The 18,970-nt window shown below is 30.1% G+C and overlaps 1 pseudogene; it reads left to right on the top strand.

Moving 5' to 3' along the window:
- The first annotated feature begins 342 nt into the window (after positions 1-342).
- Positions 343-17,240, top strand: LOC102620967 (tubulin beta-5 chain-like; annotated as a pseudogene).
- The last annotated feature ends 1,730 nt before the right edge of the window (positions 17,241-18,970 follow it).

The following is an 18,970-nucleotide window of genomic DNA, read 5'->3' as shown; positions in this document are numbered from 1 at the left end:
GTTGAGAATAGGTCGGCTTAGTATTAGATTAAAATCTGAATGACAAGATGCATAATAATAGTAATAAAAATAATCCTATTAAATCGGCGAAGCTAAATCAAACAACATTTGACAATTATTTCCCGAACAAAACACCGTACTAATTGTCGTAGTATTATTATCTCACAAGCGGGTCAAATTTCCACCCTCCAATCAAAAAAATTAATTAAATCCACATCCTTTGTTATTTTTTTCCTCTTTTTTATAAAAATCAGTCTGCTAAATAAGCAACCATTTATATAAAACACATTTCTGCCTTATTTTAAACCCCAATTAGAATAATAACCTCTTATCAAAGCAAAAATGCGTGAAATTCTTCACATTCAAGGAGGGCAATGTGGGAACCAAATTGGATCAAACTTTTGGGAGGTTGTTTGTGATGAACAGAGTATTGATCCCACTGGCCGGTTACATCGGAAACTCAGATTTGCAACTTGAGAGGGTCACTGTGTACTACAATAAGGCTAGTAATGGACGATCCGTACCACGTGCCGTGCTCATGGATCTCGAACCGGGTACTATGGATGCTGTTAGATCAGGCCCATATGGCCAGATGTTTCGGCCCAATAACTTTGTGTTTGGGCAGTCTAGGGCTGGAAACAATTGGGCCAAGGGACACTACATTGAAGGTGCTCAGCGCTTATTGATTCGGTTCTTGATGTTGTCAGGACAGAAGCTGAAAATTGTGACTCCATGCAAGGTAAAACTTGATTGATGATTTATGAGGAATTTTAGAATATAGCTTAGAGGTAATACAATCAATTAATATACCTAGTGGCTTTTTTTTTTTTTTGGTTAGCTGCACATGGTGGGCCCCACCATGTGCAGCCACCAGCCTTTGTTCCGCACACTGTTTCAGTCCGGGACTCCCTGACTGCAACAATACCCTATATATATATGATTGAATTTAATATAACTATCACTTGTATGGTAGCCTTTCAAAATAAATACACACATATCATAGTATAATTTATTTATTGTATTACTAACATAATACCTCCAATACATTCTAAAATTTTTCATAATTTATATTTATAATTTAAGCTTTCTTTATTATGTCAGCAACCCCCTTAATTAATTAGATGACATAAAACTTAGGAATAATGGCACTTAGATCTTGAATGTTTTTCACCTTTTTACCACTTTGTCTCTTATTCTTTTTTTTTTTTAATTTTTATCAATTAATTACATATTACATCATTTACATTAAAATTATTACAAATTTTGGGTTCTTATATAATTATAACTTCATTGCCATTCCGTGAAAAGATTGGAAGGGTTTTATATGTGTTTTGGATAAATTTTATATAGGTCATTTTGGTTAGATTACAAATTTCTTTTTAATTATTAGTAATATTATTTAATCTTATGTATATTATTTAATTTATCCATTTCAACGTCATTTTTTTTCTATATCTTAGTGGTTGTTTGATTTTTGTCTAAAGTATGAATCTTAATTACCTTAAGATATTTACAGTTTTTTTTTTGTTTTTTTTATCACTTATATATAATTATAATATATTTAGGTCTGAATGAAAAAAGTTAAAAATTTTGACTTTTATCTAAATGGAAAAATATCTAAATTAGAGGTGTTCGTAGATCGGATTTTGCGGATTGGACATGAATCCATATTCGATCCATGATTTTGAGATTATAATTTTCAATCTAATTTAATCCACGAATTTGTAAAACTCAATTCAAATCCAATCCATATATCTTCGAATCGGATGCAGATTTTACCCAATCCATATCTAATTCACCATTTTACGGATTGATTTGTGGATTAAGTTTTTTTTAATTATGTCTAATCTATGAACTAATTAAATAAGAAATCTAATATAAAAATAATTTTACTTCCAATCAAATTCAAAATTGAATAAGATTTAAAAAACTAATTATTTGAATAAAAGTAAAATAATACATTGAATAAGATTTAAAAATCTTATTTGTTTAGATTAATACATAAAATTAACTAAAATTATGAATTCAAATCTATATAAAAGTTGAAACTTGAGAGCTTAGATGTAATAGAAAGAAATTAAGAAACTTAAAGAGCTTGAAAAGCTTGAAAAGAAAGTAAGAAATTAAGTTCAAGTGGTGAGGTCTTGTGCATGGGGTGGTGTAGAGGTTTGGTATTATGTGCTAAGTGGCTGAGGGTGTATTTTTTTCCTCGTTTCTTTAAAATTTTTACTGATTAGAAATCTATATTTATTTACTCAATTATTTAAATATTTAATTATTTTTTATTTTACATCATTATCAGATAAGATATAATATGAAGTTAATGAAACTATGTTTTAACTTTTTTTGTTTATTAGTAAGTAGCAATGCCACATTTATAAGTTTTATTTTTTAATTATTTTTTTTACAAATTCCCATATTTTTGCTTATTTATAAAACTAAATCCATACCCAATCCACTAACTATGGATTTTCAAAATTTTAATTTAATTCAATCCACTAATCCACAGGTCAGATTGACACGACTTAAAAGTGATTTCTAACTCTCAAGTATAAGAGTGTCTTGGTATATTATAACTCAATGAGTCCGAGATCCATCCCCAGAGAAAATATTTAATTAATTTATTTAAGTTTATAAAAAAATTTAAAAATATGCAATTTAATTTAAGAAAAACTATGAAATTCAATTAGTTAGACTTATGGATCCACTCTTAATAATAAATACAATTTAACAAATTCTTTTTATTTTTATTTTATTTCCCAAAAGATTAATTGTACAAATTAAAATAATTTTCCCATTAATTTTATTATGGATTAAGAACTTACTGTGTCAAAACTCAACTTGTCTACAATAAGTCAATACCATTTTTTCATATTTTATACTAAGATATTAAAAATTCATTGTGCCAAACTCCCATTTTTGTTTACAATAAATCAAAATTTCAAAATATAAAATATGGATAAAATTAAATAGAAAATAATTCAATTTGTACAATTAAAAATAGAATTTGATTAAATCATATTTTTTTACTAAGAGTTTCACCTTTCCCTAACTAATAATATTTAACTCAACATATTTGAAAAAAAAGAAATTATTAAAATTGAAAAACACATAATTAAAAAAAATAGAATTTGAAAATTGAAATAAAATTAATTTTATTTATTGAAAATATATTACAAAGAGATATGAGAAGAAGAATTTGAGGGGAAAGAAGAGAAGAGAAGGTGTGAAGAGGTGTGTTCCCCTTCCCTCCTCTATTTATACTAATAAATAAATTTAATAACAACTTAACCTTACATTTGTCCCGCTAATAAAACATAAATCTAATTTAATCCACTCAAACACATCCAACACATTCCACTAACAATTACTATACCTAAAATGATAAAAACTTATAATTTTACAATTATCACATTTACCGTGGTAAAAACTTAAAAATTTACAACAAACGTTTTGGATCCTCCTCGACAATGACATAATTTCTCGGACTTCTGGAATCTAAATTTGACATCCGGACATTTGTTTGGAGCCTCAAATTGCATAAAATTATTATTTTTACCTAATAAACACACAAAAATACATAAAATCAAATACTAAGAAAAATAATTAGAAATTCACAATATGTTACACAATTACAAATATAAATTATAATAATAGCACAAAATATCATTTTTACCCCTTAATAAACATACAATTTTACACTAATCACACCCCCTAACTAGCTTATTGCTAGCCCTTAGCAATTAAAGCGTTATATTAAATTAAGATTTACAAAATTCACAAGCAAGTTAATAGTTGTTCATCTATCCTCTAAACTACTAAATAAATAAACTCTCCCAAAATTTTCTAACTCTTGGTTGTCCACTCATTATCCAGAATATCATAAACCTTCTTTTGTGCTCAAGTAATTAACACAATACTTATGGGGCTTCATTAAAAGAAAACAACATTTTCGTTCTAAAACTCATTAGAAATTCTATCTTCAGGCAGTAGATTATTCAAACTATTTTTTTTAAATAAATAAATAAACACACCTATTTAAAATTTACGTCAACTACCCCTTCCCCTCAACCTAATCTAAACATTATTCATATTTTAAAAATATGCATGCAAAAAGACGAAAAAGATAAAGAAAACATAAATAATAAAAGAAGAAATATGAAAGATCATACTTGAACAGGCCGCTGAATATGCGTTTTTAGTGTTACTACACCCCATGTTCAGCTATCTTCGACATAAACATTTCTAGGATTTACTATATTCCACAACTGTCAATTATTCCCTCCCCCAACCTAAACAAGACATTATCTTCAATGGCTTAAAGGAAAGAAGTAGAGTTTAGTACATATTACCTCATCGCTCCAAGAAGATAATTACAACCGAAGAGTTAAGTCCAACTTGTACTTCTTACTAGGGTTAGGGTTACCATCATTAGTCAACCATTTCAATGCCAATGTTCTAGGATCTAGCTCTGGTTTGTAAGCTTGTAAAAGATCAAGTAACTCATTAGCAGTAGAAGTACAAACAAAGAGATTTTTCACAGAGATTGGAATAAAATGATTTTTAATTGCATGGTTTATGAATGTGAGCAACCCATCAAAAAAATTATTAACATTTAGTAAATCGATTGGTTTCTGATGGATGTTTAAATGAGCCCAAGATGCATATGTAATCAGTGCCTCTAAAGTTGCAAGATCTCCTGGTAAGAAAATGAAAGTGTTAGCATGATTTAACATCTGAGATATTCGCTCTTGCATACTTGAGACAACTAACTCTTCTCCAATTGGTACGTCAAACATGCAACCCAGAGGTTTTAAGGCTTGTGGAATGATACCTAGTACCTAGTTTTCTCTAATAAAAACATCTTTTGAGACATGTTTTGATAACTCGCGGTCACCTCCTCTATATACAAGGTGTAGTTTTCTCTCAACTATGACACGACTATGATCTACAGTTGCTTGAACGAACTCCTTGTATTTTCCATAATAAAATCCAAAGAGCACACAAATGTTTTTGAATTGTCTACACGAAGATGCTGCCATTAGAATAATCTTCAAAAACAAGTTGTGAGTGGTTGGAAAAAGAGCTCATATTTAAAGATCTGAGTGAGAGAAAAAATGAGAAACAACTATAAATGGGTTGGTGTATTTTTCAAATGATGCGTAAAGCTCATGTCTCAATAATTCAAAAGCAAACAGTAAAAAGAAAAGCAAACAATGAAAAGAAAACAAATAATGATTAAATACAAAATCACACCATTAAATACAATAATGCAAATGATAAAAGAACAATAAAGTAAAAGGATTTACTGGTAGTTATGATTGTAACTCACATCTTCCTCTGGTTTTACGTCCAGTAATGGTTTGAACGCCCTCTATGAGTCGAGGATAGGTTTCCCATCCAGTTTTCTTATAAACTGGCAAACATGATCTTTTTGAGTCAGATTCCTAAGACTAAATTGTCCACTTTCTTTTTGGAATGGTCTCTATAACCTGTGTATTTCATATTGCACATGTCCGCTTCGATGCGTTTCAGGAGATCGTAAGATATTATCCAACGATTCTTTACTCATGCCATCTTTGACGAATTTAATTTTATGTTCTCGATTATGAGAAATCATTCCTAAATATTTACAAAATTCTAGTTTGCAACTAAGTCGTACACAATTATGACATTATGAGCCAAGTCTTTTAGCTCTTCGTTTTTTAGCAAATGTACTTTTACCAAAACCAGACATGTAAGAAATAAATGGATCAAGAAACTCACCAGCTAATCAAACCTTTACTTTAATTAACCAATGAATATCAGAAGGAATTCTGTTGATCATTAACAAACGCAATCTTTCACAACGGGTTTTGTAAAACATTTTGAGTGCATTTTGAGGAAGAGAAGGAAAACGCTTATGTAGTTTATATTGTATTTCTTCCATGGTTGATTTTCAGATCTCAGTTATTGTGGGAAACTGAGGATGCCGACGTAAGAAGTTACTGAGTACCGTTATCCGCCATTTGTACGGAAAAATAAATCAAAACACATCAAAATCAAATTTGTAAAATCAAATCAAACGTGAAAGCGAACAACAAAAAGAAACACACAATGTAAAAAAGAAAATGAACTTCCATTCGTCCTCTCATTGAGTTAACCTCAAGCTCCGATTAAAATTCATATATACCACGCTCTATTTCTTTGAGTTGTCTTTCTTGATCCTCTACGTAGGCCACGAATGTTAGTGGTTGTCGTTCCCAAATTGGATGTGATTTACAACTTTTTATTTGGCCTCTGAACTGAAATTTTATTCGCAAAAGGTTTTTAAGATGTCTGAACAGAATCTTCCTTATTGAGGTGCTCATGATGTATAATGATGAAAAAAAACACAATTATTAAATACACTTTAAGAAAGAAACATCACAACGCATATCATTCAAGACATTCAACAATTCAAACGGTAAAACAATAGTGAAAAGTTAAAACACTCATTAAAAACTTAATCAAGATTTGGTGGGTCACTCAAATTTATTTTGGTACTTGCTTCACGTGGTTGGTATTCCATATAGGGCTTTATTCTTTGTCCATTAACTTTAACTGTGACACTATTTTTTAGATTCTCAATTTCTACAGCCCCATGTGGATATACAGTTTTTACAATAAATGGGCCACTCCACTTTGACTTTAATTTTCCTGAAAACAAATGAAGACAAGAATTATAAAGCAACACTTTTTGACTAATTTCAAATGTTTTTTGAAAAATTTTTGTTCTTTCCTTAATAATTCTTGAATTTTCATATGCATTATTTCTTAATTTCTCAAGTTCATTCAATTGGAATTTTCGCACATTACCAGCATCATCCAAATTTGAATTAAAAGCTTTAATAGCCCAAAATGATTTATGGTCAAGTTCAACGGGTAAGTGGCATGGTTTACCATAAACTAGCCGATAGGGTGACATTCCTAAAGACGTTTTAAATGCAGTACGGTAGGCCCAAAATGCATCAGTCAATCGAAGAGACTAATCCTTGCGGTTTGGGTTAACTGTTTTTTCTAAAATTTGTTTTATCTCTCTATTTGCTAATTCAACTTAACCATTTGTTTGAGGATGATAAGGGATAACAATTTTATGTGTAATTCTATATTTTTTCATTAAAGAATCAAATGACTTATTATAAAAATGCTTACCTTCATCATTAATAATGGCTCGGGAGATTCCAAATCGACTAAGAATGTTTTCTCTTAAAAATTTAACGACAGTTTTACTATCATTATTTTGATAAGACATTACTTCAATCCATTTTGAGACATAATCAACTGCAACTAATATGTACAAAAATCCAAAAGATGGTGGAAATGAACCCATGAAATCAATTCCCCAACAGTCAAATATGTCAATCTCAAGTATGAGATTTAAGGGAATCATGTTTCTTTTAGTAATTGATTCTAATTTTTTACAGTTTTCACAAGTTTTGCAAAATTCATGTGTCTTTGAATATGGTAGGCCAATAAAATCCACATTATAAAATTTTAGCCGTAATTTTTCTTAAAGAAAAGTGTCCACTACATGCTTCAAAATGACAAAAATTAATGACACTACTTACCTCATTATCAGGAATGCATCGTTGAAAAATTTGATCAGGGCAATATTTGAATAAGTAAGGATTATCCCAATAAAATTTCTTTACTTCAACAAAAAAATTCTTCTTCTCCTGAGTATTCCATTGCAAAGGCATTTTACCTGTAACAAGAAAATTAACAATGTTAGCATACCATGGTATTGAAGTAATAGATAATAAAAATTCATCAGGAAAAGAATCATTGATGGGTGTTATATCAGTGCAGATTTCAGATGTGAGTCCTTATAAATGATTAGCAATGACATTTTCAGCACTCTTTTTATCTTTGATGGTGAGGTCAAATTCTTGAAGTAACAAAATCCAACAAATTGGTCTTGGTTTGACATCCTGTTTAGTCATCAAATATCTCACAGCAGCATGATCAGTAAAAATAACATTTTTAGAACCAAGCAAATATGAGCGAAATTTGTTTAATGCGAACACCACAACAACTAATTCTTTTTCAGTTTTCGAATAATTCATTTGAGTACTATCCATTTGAGCACTATCCAAAGTCTTACTAGCATAATAAATCACAAACAGCTTACCATCCTTTCTTTGTCCTAAAATAACATCAACAGCAAAGTCACTTGCATCACACATTAATTCAAAAGGCAAAGACCAATCAAGAGATTGCATAATAGGTGCATATGTCAAAAGAAAAATTATTTTCTCAAAAGATTTTTGACAATCATCACTCCATACAAATTGTGCGTCTTTTAAAAAGAGATTACAAAGTGGTTTAGATATGGCACTAAATTTTTTTATAAACCTTTTATAAAATCATGCATGTCCTAAAAAAAATCGCACATCTCTAATTGTTTTTTGTTGTGGCAATTTAGATATGACTTAAACTTTTACTTTGTCAACTTCAATTCCTTTAACAGATACAACATGACCCAAAACAATTTTAGAAGTAACCATATAATGACATTTTTCCCAATTTAAAACAAGTTCTTTTTCAACACATTTTTTTAAAATTTTTTCCAAATTATCAAGGCAATCATCAAAAGAATTCCCAAACACAGTCAAATCATCCATAAAGAGCTCTAAATAATGTTCAACCATATCAGTGAAAATACTTAGCATGCATATTTGAAATGTTGCAGGAGCATTACAAAGTCTAAATGACATTCTTTTAAATGCAAATATTCTAAAGGGACATGTAAATGTGTTTTTTCTTGGTCTTCAAGTGCTATAGGAATTTGATAATAACCTAAATATCCATCTAAAAAGCAGTAATATGGATGTCCAGCTACTCTTTCTAAGATTTGGTCAAGAAATGGTAATGGAAAATGGTCTTTTCTAGTGTCTTCATTTAATTTCCTAGAATCAATGCACATGCACCAACTAAATGTAATTCGTGTTGGAATTAATTTGCCTTTTTTATTTTTAACAACAATGATTCCATATGTTTTAGGCACTACTTGTGTAGAACTTACCCACTTGCTATCAAATATAAAATAGATAATTCCCACATCAAGTAACTTAAGAACTTTTATTTTTACTACTTCTTTCATGTGTGGGTTTAATCTTCTATGAAGTTGTTGACATGTTTTAGCATTTTGTTCTAAATTGATTTTATGTGTGCAAATTAAAGGATTAATACCTTTAATGTCATTTAAAGTCCATCCAATTGCGTTTTTATACTTTTTAAGAACAAATAGTAGCTTACCTTCTTGGTCGTTTGATAAGGTTGAAAAAATCACAACATGATAAGTTTGATCTTCTCCAAGATAAGCATACTTCAATTCCTCTGGCAAATGTTTCAATTCCAATTTAGGTGTTTCTTGTTGTTCAATCTTTTTAATGATTCCAAGCTCGTCAAATTTTGGTGTCCCATCATCATTTTGTAAAGTCTGCCAAGAATCAAACAACAAATTTATATTAGAAGTATCATGTTCAAGTTGTTTATTTGATTCAATTGAATTAACCAAACAAATATCACTAAGTTCAGAAAAAATCCCTTTTTGAATATTCTCCTCTATACAAGATTCAAACAATTCTTTTTGTTCATCAATTTCATCTTCATTTTCATTTTTTTCATTAGGTTACCTACACATGTTAAAAACATTCAATTCTAGAGTCATATTTCCGAACGATAAATCCATTAAACCATTCATATAATTAATCAAAGTATTAGCTGTTGCTAAAAATGGTCGACCCAAAATTACAGGAATTGGTTTATAATTATTCACAACAGGTTCGGTTTCCAAAACAATAAAATCCACAGGGTATATGAATTTATCAACTTGTACTAAAGCATCTTCCACTATTCCTTTTGGTACTTTAACTAATCTATCGACAAGCAAAAATGTAGTTGAAGTTGATTTTAACTCACCAAGAAATTAACACTAGCACTAAGGTCTAACAAAGCATGCTCAATTTTGTGATTCCAATAATACAAGAAATAGTAGGACAACCAGGATCTTTATATTTCAACTTATCATTCATGGACATAATGGTACATACCTGTTCAGCCATGAAAGCACTCTTTCTTACCTTTAATTTCCTCTTAACAGTGTATAAGTCCTTTAAAAATTTGGCATATGAAGGTATCTGCTTAACTGCATCTAATAGAGGAATGTTAACTTTCACTTGCTTAAAGATTTCATAAATTTCAGAAGAGTAATTTGATTTCCTTAGTTTATTCAATGCATGTGAAAATGGTGGTTCAAATGGAACAATAGTTATTTCTTCATTAGGTGTAAGTTTATTTAGTTCTTTCTTACCCTTTGAATTTTCATTGTTGTTATCTTCACAAGGTTCAGTAATAGGCCAATCAATAAGCTTACCACTACGAAGAGTTATAATTGATTTGACTTGGCCCATGGGTGAATTTTGATTCTTAGGATTTGGTTGTGGTTGAGCTAAAAATTTTCCTTTTTCTTAAATTGTGAGTGCAAAAGCAATTTTAGCAAGAGTATCTTTCAAATTAGAAAAGGTTTATGCATTTTGATTGTTGATGGCATCTTGCTTCCTAATGAATGAATGTATTGTATCTTCCAAATTTTTCCATAGTGGTGGAACATATGGTGCATAAGACTGAGTATTTTGAAAATTTTGTGGAGGTGGTGCTTGTGAAGATTGTGAATTATTATTATTCTCCAACTAAAATTTGGATGATTTCTCCAACCAGAATTATAAGTCTGTGAATATGGGTTTGGCTTGTTAAAAGTGTTGATGGCATTAGCTTGATCATGTAAACATTCTTTGAGTGCAAGCAGAGCGGGACAATCTTGAGTGAAATGATTATTAGAACTACAAACATTACATGCAATTTCTTGAACAAATTTTACTTGATCACTTTTTTTATTTTACAAAGCTTCAACCTTCCTAACTAGGGATGCAAATTTTGCTTGTAAATCATGATCTTCCCTAAGATTATAGGTTCCTCCACTAGATGGAGATGGAGATGGTTGTGGTTTATTAGTCAATTCAAAAGTTCCAACAGTATCCCAATGTTGTGCATTTTTAGCTAATTGGTCAAGGTAATCAAGTGCATCTTCAGGATTTTTATCTCTAAATTCACCATTACACATCATTTTTACAACTTGTCTACTTTGTGGTGTTAAGCCCTCATAGAAATAAGTGACCAATCATGAAGTTTCAAAACCACGGTGTGGATATATGTTAAGCAATTCTTTAAACCTATCCCAACATTGGTGTAATGTTTCTCCATTTTTTTTAGTGAAAGAAGTGATTTGCCTTTTAAAAGAATTGATTCTATGAGGTGGAAAGAATTTTTTCAAAAATTATTCTTGTATATTATTCCAAGTTCTTATTGTTCTAGATCTAAGTTTTTGTAGCCCAGTTTTAACATTATCTGTTAATGAAAAAGAAAAAAAAATTAATCTAATTATGTTCATGCTATAATTTTGGTTTGTGTATGTATTACAAACTTCCTCAAAATCTCTTAGATGTAAGTACGGATTCTAATATTTTAAACCATGAAATATTGGTAAAAGTTGGATAATACATAGTTTGAAATTGAATCGAGATGTTTCTCGAGAAAATACTATACATGACGGTGCTCTGGTTCTCGTTGGATTTATGTAATCTCTCAAAGTTCTTGGTTGATTTTGATCATGTTGAGATTGGTTGTCTCCCTGATCAACTGGAGGGCTAAGTTGGCCTAAAATATTTTCGTCTTAGATCTCGTCCATGATTAGTGGTAGTAATTGAGATCTACGAATTAACCTGCCACTTGAAGTTCGAGACCAACATCTCATGCAATGATGATGTATGAGTGTAAAATTATGTTGAAAAGATGATACACGAACAAATGAATAACAAAAAAGAAAATGAAAATTACACAAATTAAGAACAAAATAAAAAATAAACAAGATAAATGTACAAGAAGAAAAAATACAAAACAAAAATAAATAAACTAAAAATTAATTAACTAAAAAATAACATAACTAAATAGGCAGTGAACCAAACATATAAACAAAGTAAAAGTCAAAAAGAAAAATTAAAAAATGCAAAAATTAAATTACAGAAATAAAAAAAAGAAATAATTAAAGTGTAGACTTTTTTTTTCAAATTTTAAAAGTACCAACCAATTAAGTGATTCATTCAAATTAATGGGCCTTGTAATTTTTTAAGTCAATATCTTTTTATTGAGTCCAAATTTACTCCAAAGAAATCTAATTATGGTCCAAGAAAGTTCAAGTTATAGGTCCGAATTTAAGATTTATGGGAAATTTTGGCTAGGGATTTATTCGAAATTTTTTGTGATTTTGTGGTCAAACTGTAATTACGAGAAGAATGAGCCAGAAACAAGAATTTTAGGGTAAAAGTGACATTATGAAAAATTTGGGGATAGAACATAATTTAAGAAAAGCAAAAGGGGGTAAAAGAAAATTTACACAAAAAAAGAAAAGAAAAGTAAAACAAGATAAATACCTCTCCTCGGCAACGGCGCAAAAAACTTGACACAACTTAAAAGTAATTTCTAACTTCCAAGTATAAGAGTGTTTTGTTATATTATAACTCGGTGAGTCCGAGGTCCATTCTCAGAGAAATGATTTAATTTTTTATTTAAGTTTATCAAAAAAATAAAATTTAAAAATATATAATTTAATTTAAGAAAAACTATCAAATTGAATTAGTTAGGGTTATGGATTCACTCTTAGTAATAAATACAATTTAACAAATTCTTTTTATTTTTTTATGTTATTTCCCAAAAGATTAATTGTATAAATTAAAATAATTTTTCCATTAATTTTATTATGGATTAAGAGCTTAATGTGCCAAAACTCAACTTGTCTACAATAAGTCAAAATACCATTTTTTTCCCCATATTTTATACTAAGATATTAAAAATTCATTGTGCCAAACTCCCATTTTTGTATACAATAAATCAAAATTTCAAAATAGAAAATATGGATAAAATTAAATAGAAAATAATTCAATTTCTATAATTAAAAATAGAATTTGATTAAATTATATTTTTTTACTAAGAGTTTCACCTTCTCTTAACTACTAATATTTAACTAAACATATTTGAAAAAAAGGAAATTATTAAAATTGAAAAACACATAATTAAAAAAATGGAATTTGAAAATTGAAATAAAACTAATTTTATTTATTGAAAATATATTACAAAGAGAGATGATAAGAAGAATTTGGGGGAAAAGAAGAGAAGAGAATGTGTGAAGAGGTGTATTCCCCCCCTCTATTTATACTAATACATGGTAAATCCACACCACATAAATAAATAAATCTAATTACATCTTAACCTTACATTTGTTCCACTAATAAAATATAAACCTAACTTAATCTACTTAAACACATCCAACACATTCCACTAACAATTACCATACCTAACATGATAAAACCTTATAATTTTACAATTACCACATTTACCGTCGTAACAACTTAAAAATTTACAACAAAAGTCTTGGATCCTCTTCGACAATAACATAATTTCTCGGACTTCCGGAATCTAAATTTGACATCCGCATATTTATTTGGAGCCTCAAATTGTATGAAATTATTATTTTTACCTAATAGACACACAAAAATACACAAAATCAAATACTTAGAAAAATAATTAGAAATTTACAATATGTTACACAATTACAAATATAAATTACAATAATAGTACAAAATAACATTTTTACCCCTTAACAAACATACAATTTTTAACACTAATCACAGATTTTTGCGAATCTAATTTTTGCAGATCAAACAAATTGAGTGGATCATATTAGATTTTAAACACCCCTAATATGAATGGAATTTTAATATTCTCTCTCATTTATATCCCTATCAAATAATTTTTTTTCTACTATATAAATTATCTTTTATTATTTTATTATTTATTTTCTTCTTTTATTAAGTACGTTTATTCAACTATTATTATTATTATTATTTTGTGAATGAGAATTTTAAACATAATAGAACTTTAGGTGAGTGTGTTTTATAATAGATCCATCTTTTCATATTTATATTTACTATGTTCATAATAGGTTTTGAATTTTATTTAATACATTAATTTTAATTCAAATGATTAAACAATTCTTGATTGACTTATGTAATTAAGAAGAAAAAAATATCAATATAATATACCAAAAATAACATTATAAGTATCATCTATTAATTAAAAAAAAATACATGTGTCAGATATATTTTTTTATTTTTCATGCTTTGTTAAGGTAAACATTATGATTTTTTTTTACTAATCAACTAATTTATTAATAACTTGTCATGTGTTTAACTAATAAAAATAAGTGTTTTAGTGAATTTTGGGTTGAAGGATAAATGGGTAAAATCTCACCAAAACAGTAAATTTGTTTTGCGGGGTTTGAGGTACCTCACTGAGTCATGATGTGTAGGCTAATTTGGGCTAACAAAGGAGGTAATGGAGAGGAGGATTTGGATGGCAATAGCAAAGGGGTTGGATGAGAGTTAAAAATCTTGAAGAGACGCCTTCCAATCTGCAAAATAAGGAAATGAGGTTAGAGGTGACCACACTCTGACGCTCAAGTCAGCTACTTGGGCTTTTTAGATGGTGAGAGCTTGCAAGCCCCCTAAAAAAGTGGTGGCTGGAGATTGAAGAAGACCTCAACCCCCTGGCTTAGTTTGTGTTGGTGATAAAATTTAGAGAGTATGAGTGTATGAGGTCATGAGAGAGATATTAAACTTTTTTTGTCCTTTATATAGGACAACATGGGTACCTTACCACGTGGCGCATCTTTATTGGGGATTTTTATTGCCCTTGCTAAGATTTTTCATGTCCTTTTATCCTTATGGCGGTTTTTGGGTACTTTCATCAGTTCTTTTATTCTTGTTAGGGCGTACCTCGCGTATCAGTCTACCTGGAGGGTGTTCTTGGTGCAAGTCGGGTACCCCAAGAGGTTAACTTCCAGCCATTAAAGTCCCTTTATCAACACGTGGCGCTTGGTTTTAATTCTTTTATTTATTCCCCAAACAATAAGTATTGTTAATATTTGTCATATATGTCAAAATATCATACAAATATTTTCTTTTTAAAGAACAAACAACTTGACACTTATATTCAGATATTGAAAAGATAAAAACAAACATGTCATTCAGATATATGTATTCAGACATATTTAGACTTCAGTCAAATTTAAACTCATTCAGATTTCAAGCTAAAAAAAAAAAAATGCTACCTTAGCCTCTCTCTCTCTCTCTCTCTATATATATATATTCTTCTTGAAATTGACGATGATTTAAATTCACATTATGATGATCATTTTAATTTCAATTTCAATTTAATATTATAATCAGTTTTAATATTTTTCATTTATGAGAAATTTGGTTGTTCTTCCTTACATAAATCTCTCTATCGAGTGTTAACAATTGTGAGCGGAGGTTCAAGATACGCCTCATGTATCTTTTTTATCGAAGTGATCTCTAAATAGTTGAGGTTAAAAAGTCGTCTCTATCCTTTAATAGTAAAGTATGAACGTTAAAACTGTTATGTTATAGATGCAATAAGTCTTAAGTATTGTTATTATTATTGGGTGAGAATATAGTTGTAAAATGAATGCATGCATAAATGTATGTAGGATTCTAAGAGTGTCATTCACTAGGAGGAGGAACAAGATCTGGAATGGGAACTCTGCTGATATCAAAGATAAGAGAAGAATATCCAGAAAGAATAATGCTTACATTCTCAGTGTTTCGATCTCCAAAAGTATCAGACATAGTTGTAGAGCCTTACAATGCTACCCTTTCTGTTCATCAATTGGTTGAGAATGCTGATGAATGCATGGTCCTCAACAATGAGGCTCTCTATGATATTTGCTTAAGGACCCTCAAGCTCACCACCCCAGCTGTAAGTAAAGCCTTCATACATTAAAGTAAGGGGAACTGCTCATTTAGTTCCTGTAATTTGAATCAATTACTCTATATCTTCAAAAATTATCCAAAAGGTTTTATTATCTTTCTGTCAGTCTATTAAAACTTGCCTCATTATTTTCTATTTCAGTTGCTACATGTGCTTGTTAGAAAATGAGTAATTGGCTCAAATCACATATTGTTGAACAAAAATTGGGATTAATGAAGCTGTTGTTCTGTGAAATTGGTGCATGCAGTTGGGGACTTGAATCATTTGATTTCAGGAACTATGAGTGGTGTAACATGTTGCTTGCGATTTCCTGGTCAACTAAACTCAGACCTTAGAAAGCTAGTAGTGAATTTGATCCCATTTCCAAGGCTTCATTTCGCCATGGTGGGTTTTGCTCCACTGACATCTAGAGGATCACAACAATACCAGTCACTGTCTGTCCCTGAAATCACACATCAAATGTGGGATGACAGGAACATGATGTGTGCAGCTGATCTACGCCATGGACGTTACCTCACAGCATCAACTATGTTTAGAGGCAAAATGAGTGCTAAAGAAGTTGATGAACAAATGATCAATGTGCAGAACAAGAACTCTTCGTATGTTAGAACTCAAGTTAGAATGGAAGAAGATTCTTATCTCAGCAACAAGAATTAATAAATCTGATAATTCTTCTATTATTTCAGAGTTCTCCAATTCAAGTTTGGAGTAAACCACAATGACAAATCTTATTTTTTCCCTCCCCAACTACTTGTTTTACAACTTATTAAATAATGAAGCAAAGCAATGGCTAACTCCTATTTTAACTCAACTACTGAAGCTACTAACAAGATATAGAGATTTTCCAGCACAAGACTTGGTCCTTTATGCATCCAACACTTGACCAAGCCTTTTAGCCCCCACGTCATTAGTATTGCTCACATCCAGAAGTGCCAGATACTTTGGATTAGGCTTCCTAGCCCTGGTGGTTTTGCGAGGTTCAACATCCTACTTTGTTGAGTGGATACCAAACAATATGAAATCAAGCGTTTGTGACATCCCACCAAGAGGGCTTGCAATGGCATCTACATTCGTGGGGAATTCGACCTCTATTTAGGAAATGTTTAGGTGAGTAAGTGATCAGTTCACTGCCATGTTTTGGGAGAAAGGCTTTTTTGCATTGGTATATAGGTGAAGGAATGGATGAGATGGAGTTCACTGAAGCTGAGAGTAACATGAATGATCTTGTAGCTGAGTATCAGCAATATCAAGATGCCACTATTGATGAAGATGTTGAATATGAAGATGATGATGTACCCGCCTCCGACAGTTGAGAGTAACAGGAATGATATATATCTTGTGTGCTACTGCCTAACCTAAGCATATATGCACCCTTAACTTGTTTGGTAACTTTTGTTTTTGTTCCCCGTAATATCAATCAATGTAGGAGTTTTTTTTTTTTTTTTTTGTTCATCTGCCTAGCTACATTGATTTATTCAAGCAAAATTAAGTACTCCGAATTAATAATGGTCTATTGCCAAAAAATAAAAAATGCTAATATGAATACAAATTGTGGGTTATCAAAATAAGAATGGGCGTTGAGTAAATTTCGATTTTGGTTTGGTTCTGGTTGATATTAAGGTAATATTTACATTTTAGTTAGGAGTGGAAATCCTAAAGAGTAGAAATCCTATGATTAAGAGTATGGAGTGGGAGTGGGAGTAAGATCCTTCACTTCTTCTTCTACTACTACCAAATCCTTCTCCTTTTTCTGCCAAATCCTTGTTAACACTTGTTCATTTATTGTCTAATCTTGAATTCATAGCTTCCAAATGGGAGACAATAATAGAAAACAAATTCAATCCCAATTGAACCCAAACACATATTTTTTTCTTCTTTGTCCTCTTACATATTCTCCTTACGAATCCAATTTGGCTTCCCCAAATCCAAGCCGTGGCATGTCTCTCTACCATCGAGCTTGAAGCCATCGTCGTTGTGATCCGCAGTTTTAGTTTTAGTTAGTTTTTGTTTAATTATTTAGTTAATTTTTCATGTTAATTGTTAAATATTCTTAGTTGTTCATTAGTTAATTTTTGGATGGGATTTGAGAAGAATATTTTTTTTTGGGTTAATTAATAAATTTTTTTATGGAATTTGAGAAAATGAATTTGAAGGATTAAGGTTTTATCAGTTAAATTGAATTTGAATCTGTAATTTAAATCGAATCAAACGGAAATAATTTTTTTTGGTTTGGTTTACAAGTTGTAATTTGTTTTGACTGAATTTTTCAATCCGAACAGGTTGCAACCCGAATCGAAAATCAAAAGGCCTCTTCTATTTCAAAAGGCGTGCTAGCTAGCTTGATGTGTCAAGGAGCTTTTGACTTTTACCATCTGCAACAAGGAATTAATTCAGTAAAACCTTTTTCGAGCTCATTGATTCAAGCACGATGAGCGATTAGATTTTCTTTTAGATCAACTTGTTCGTTCTTATGAGGTTAATCTTGTCCATTCATCTATGTCATGTGCCTCTTTAAACGAATCATGTTATATACGGAAAATCCTTATTCCCGAATTCTTCAGAAATTAACTCAATAAATAATACACAAGACACAGTGTAGGTCCTCTTAAAAGTCACTCACAACTTGTAAGATTAGCAATTTTGTATTGAAATGTATCTATTTACATCAAAATTATTTCCCGTAAAAAATATGTAGAAGAGACGTGTGTTTCAATTTCCTTTGTCCCATATTCATCAAATAACCCTTTCTTTTTCCCTTTTCATGTAGAATGGACAATAAATAAAGGTAGTTAACAAAATTATATTGTATATAAATACACACACAATCAGAATAAACTTGGTTTACAATTTGAATTTTACAAATATTTACAACAAAAAATCTATATAATTACCATGATAAATCTATTATAGTACAGTCTAAATATTTTTCTTCACATAATATCGAAAAGATATATGACTTTACTCGTATAAATAGAGGAGAAATTCAATTATCACTGAGAATCAAATCCGTACACTCAAAACTTTCAGTCTCGTGAATGGCATA

The sequence above is a fragment of the Citrus sinensis genome, chromosome 1, assembly GCF_022201045.2.
Source record: "Citrus sinensis cultivar Valencia sweet orange chromosome 1, DVS_A1.0, whole genome shotgun sequence".
NCBI classification, from domain to species: Eukaryota; Viridiplantae; Streptophyta; class Magnoliopsida; order Sapindales; family Rutaceae; genus Citrus; species Citrus sinensis.
This window is presented reverse-complemented; position numbering and strand designations above follow the sequence as displayed.